We start from the raw sequence: 5000 nt of genomic DNA, 5'->3' as shown, positions 1-5000 counted from the left end.
GATCCTGATCTGATAAGGGGACTAGAGGTAAAAGAGCCGTTAGGAGGCAGTGATCACAACACGATAAGTTTTACTCTGCAAATGGAAAGGTAGAAGGGAAAATCGGAAGTGTCTGTATTACAGTATAGCAAAGGGGATTACAGAGGCATGAGGCGGGAGCTGGCCAAAATTGACTGGAAGGAGGCCCTAGCAGGGAAGACGGTAGAACAGCAATGGCAGGTATTCCAGGGAATAATGCAGAGGTTGCAGGATCAATTTATTCCAAAGAGGTGGAAAGACTCTAAGGGGAGTAAGAGACACCTGTGGCTGACAAGGGAAGTCAGGGACAGCATAAAAATTAAGGAGAGGAGGTATAACATAGCAAAGAAGAGTGGGAAGACAGAGGATTGGGACTCTTTTAAAGAGCAACAAAAGTTAACTAAAGAGGCAATGCGGGGAGAAAAGATGAGGTGCGAGGGTAAACTAGCCAATAATATAAAGGAGGATAGCAAAAGTTTTTTTAGGTACGTGAAGAGGAAAAAAATAGTCAAGGCAAATGTGGGTCCCTTGAAGACAGAAACGGGGGAATTTATTATGGGGAACAAAGAAATGGCAGACGAGTTAAACCGTTACTTTGGGTCTGTCTTCACTGAGGAAGATACACACAATCTCCCAAATGTTCTAGGGGCCGGAGAACCTAGGGTGATGGAGGAACTGAAGGAAATCCACATTAGGCAGGAAATGGTTTTGGGTAGACTGATGGGACTGAAGGCTGATAAATCCCCAGGGCCTGATGGTCTGCATCCCAGGGTACCTAAGGAGGTGGCTCTAGAAATAGTGGAAGCATTGGAGATCATTTTTCAATGTTCTATATAGATTCAGGATCAGTTCCTGTGGATTGGAGGATAGCAAATGTTATCCCACTTTTTAAGAAGGGAGGGAGAGAGAAAACGGGTAATTATAGACCAGTTAGTCTGACATCAGTGGTGGGGAAGATGCTGGAGTCAATTAGAAAAGACGAAATTGCTGAGCATTTGGATAGCAGTAACAGGATCATTGCGAGTCAGCATGGATTTACGAAGGGGAAATCATGCTTGACAAATCTACTGGAATGTTTTGAGGATGTAACTAGGAAAATTGACAGGGGAGAGTCAGTGGACGTGGTGTACCTCGACTTTCAGAAAGCCTTCGACAAGCTCCCACATAGGAGATTAGTGGGCAAAATTAGGGCACGTGGTATTGGGGGTAGGGTACTGACATGGATAGAAAATTGGTTGACAGACGGAAAGCAAAGAGTGGGTATAAATGGGTCCCTCTCGGAATGGCAGGCAGTGACCAGTGGGGTACCGCAAGGTTCGGTGCTGGGACCCCAGCTATTTACGATATGCATTAATGACTTAGACGGAGGGATTAAAAGTACCATTAGCAAATTTGCAGATGATACTAAGCTGGAGGGTAGTGTGAATTGTGAGGAAGATGCAATAAGGCTGCAGGATGACTTGGACAGGTTGTGTGAGTGGGCGGATACATGGCAGATGCAGTTTAATGTAGATAAGTGCGAGGTTATTCACTTTGGAAGTAAGAGTAGAAAGGCAGATTATTGTCTGAATGGTGTCAAGTTAGGAGGAGGGGGAGTTCAACGAGATCTGGATGTCCTAGTGCATCAGTCAATGAAAGGAAGCATGCAGGTACAGCAGGCAGTGAAGAAAGCCAATGGAATGTTGGCCTTCGTAACCAGAGGAGTTGAGTATAGGAGCAAAGAGGTCCTTCTACAGTTGTAGCGGGCCCTGGTGAGACCGCACCTGGAGTACTGTGTGCAGTTTTGGTCTCCAAATTTGAGGAAGGATATTCTTGCTATGGAGGGCGTGCAGCGTAGGTTCACTAGGTTAATTCCCGGAATGGCGGGACGGTCGTATGTTGAAAGGCTGGAGCGATTGGGCTTGTATACACTGGTATTTAGAAGAATGAGGGGGGATCTTATTGAAACATATACGATAATTAGGGGATTGGACACATTAGAGGCAGGAAACATGTTCCCAATGTTGGGGGAGTCCAGAACAAGGGGCCACCGTTTAAGAATAAGGGGTAGGCCATTTAGAACGGAGATGAGGAAGAACCTTTTCAGTCAGAGAGTGGTGAAGGTGTGGAATTCTCTGCCTCAGAAGGCAGTGGAGGCCAGTTCGTTGGATGCTTTCAAGAGAGAGCTGGATAGAGCTCTTAAGGATAACGGAGTGAGGGGGTATGGGGAGAAGGCAGGAACGGGGTACTGATTGAGAGTGATCAGCCATGATCGCATTGAATGGCGGTGCTGGCTCGAAGGGCTGAATGGCCGACTCCTGCACCTATTGTCTATTGTCTATTGTCTATAATCAACCACTTTATTTTGCCCGTCTTTGTGACTCCTCTTTGACACGTCGATCACCGCTGAGGCTGTTTTACCTGTTTCCCCTATGTACCGTAAGGTACACTCCTTACATTGAACTGCATACACCCCATTATTTCGCTCACGGGTTATCCTCTGTGCTATCCAGTCTCTCCTGTCACCCTGTTCTATGTTTTTGTCTATTACCCAGTGGGAGCAGGCCCCATATTGACATTAATTTGTAACCCTACTGCTCCCCTCGTCTGCTGGTTTTATCACCATCTCATGTTTATCCCTCAGCTCTGCCGTGGTCTCCCTCTCTTTTTTTCTGGTGAGGTTCGGCCTATCCTTTGTCATGGGCATATCCCAGGCTGTTTTAGTAACGTTCTTTTAAAACGTGTCGTGTTTGTTTGGCTTTACCCACGTTCCAGCATTAGAGGCCAATTTTTGCAATGTTTCCTGGGTGGGATTTGCCGGTTTTACAAATGGTGTCACTATCTCACCCTGCTTCCTGATACCCTTATGGGGTCGGCTCTGTTCTTGCAGAACCCTCGGGTGGTGCAGAGTCTGGGCCTTGTTATCAATATCTTGCCCTGCTTCCCGATACCCTTGCGGGTTCGGCTCTGTTCTTGCAGATCCCTCAGGTGGTGCAGAGTCTGGGCGGCATCGTCACCCAGCACACCGACGCCCACTGAAAATTACCCACGCACAGTGCGCGCCTGGAGCGGCAGTAGTTCAAACTACCCCTACCCCTACCCCTACCCCTACCGCTACCCCTACCCCTACCCCTACCCCTAACCCTAACCCTAACCCTAACCCTAACCCTAACCCTAACCCTAACCCTAACCCTAACCCTAACCCTAACCCTAACCCTAACCCTAACCCTAACCCTAACCCTAACCCTAACCCTAACCCTGACCCTAATGCAGGCAGAGTTATTTATAAAGTGGCCCAGACTCTGCACCACCTGAGGGTTTTGTAACAGAACCAACCCCATAAGGGTTTCAGGAAGCAGGGCAAGATATTGATAACAAGGCGCAGACTCTGCACCACCTCAGGGTTCTGCAAGAACAGAGCCGACCCCATAAGGGCATCAGGAATCAGGGCAAGATATTGATAAAATGGCCCAGACTCTGCACCACCTGAGGGTTCTGCAAGAACAGAGCCGACCCCATAAGGGCATCAGGAAGCAGGGCAAGATATTGGTAACAAGGCCCACGGGGAAGGCGGCATACTTTGGGGTTATTTTGTAGTGAGTTTTGAAGGCATGTGCTAGTGTTACGCATACCGAGGGCGCGCAAAGTTCGGCGCGCCCGGGCCAAAACGCCTCTGCTGGCCGCGGCCGAGTCGGCCGACGGATTGCCACGGACTTGCTTGACGACCTGTCACTCTCCGTGCATCGGTTGCACGCCCGGTTCGTCCTTTCCATTTGTTTCATGATGTACACGCGGCAGGCGGAATATTTTAAAAGCACTGTTCTGTTCGAAGTGCACAATGGCCGTTGGGGCAATGCAACTGGGGGTCGGTCGACCGGCTGACGACGCCTGCCTGCCGATTTGGTTCACGATGTCCCCGCCGAAGGCGGCATACTTGAAAGTACTGCCGTTCGCGGCGCGCAATTTGCAGGGGGGAGGAATTGTTAGTGGACGTCTGTGTGCTGGGTGACGATGCTTGCCGACTTGGTTCATGCCGTCCACGCCGAAGACGGCGCCGTTTAAAGTACTGCCGCTCGAGGTGCACAATTTGCGGGGGAATTGTTATTGGGCGTCGGCGTGCTGGGTGACGATGTGGAGATGAGGAACGCCGAGCCAGATCTATCTTATTTGTTTGCTTGGGCCACTGGACTTTGCATGGGCTTTGCATCATTGTGTGCTACGTTAAATCACGGCCAATTGAGTGAGTATTTTTTATTCAACCACTCTATTTTGCCCGTCTTTGTGACTCCTCTATGACACGCCGATCACCGCTGACGTGTTAATCTGCGTGTTAGGTATCTCGGGGGTCAGTTGGACGGACAGATGTGTAAGGGTTTTGTTCGGAAGGATCGTTGAGTGTAAACGGTGAACGGGGGTTAAAGGCCCTGAGGTTTCAATCCTCTAAAGAATGTAAAAGGTCTGACGCGTTAGCTAGCAGCTAATGAGGTGAACCTAGCAGCTAATGAGGCTCTCTCTCTCTCACGGCCCCGGGACTCCCTCCCTCCCTCCTCCCTCTTGGAACCCTCCCTGCGTGGGGGGGGGGCACGAAGAAAAAGAGGGTATAAGAAGAATCCAGTGGAAGGAGTAGGGACTGGGGGCGAGGTCAGACAGCCTATCCGGCTAATAAAGCATCATGAGGTTAGGTATAAACTCTGATGACTGCATAAACTCGCCCCTAATGGGGGGGGGGGGGGCACTCTCTCCCCCACCCCTCTCTCCCCAGTGCCACTCCCTCCGACCCCCCCCCCACTCTCTTCGTGTCGCTGGGCCCGCCCGGCACGGCCCCGAGGATCACTCCCCGCGCGGCAACGGGACACCGGGTCGCCGGGCCCGCAGGGTCGTCAGTCGGGCGGGGGGGGGGGAGGGTGGCCATGCCAGCAGCAGGAGAGGTTTCCAACGAACCCGCGACCGCAGCAGGACCGCCCTCGGCAGACATTTGGACCCAGCGGGTCCGTTCGGGATGG

Source organism: Rhinoraja longicauda, unplaced genomic scaffold, assembly GCF_053455715.1.
Source record: "Rhinoraja longicauda isolate Sanriku21f unplaced genomic scaffold, sRhiLon1.1 Scf000060, whole genome shotgun sequence".
NCBI classification, from domain to species: Eukaryota; Metazoa; Chordata; class Chondrichthyes; order Rajiformes; family Arhynchobatidae; genus Rhinoraja; species Rhinoraja longicauda.
Note: the sequence above shows the minus strand (reverse complement) of the source record.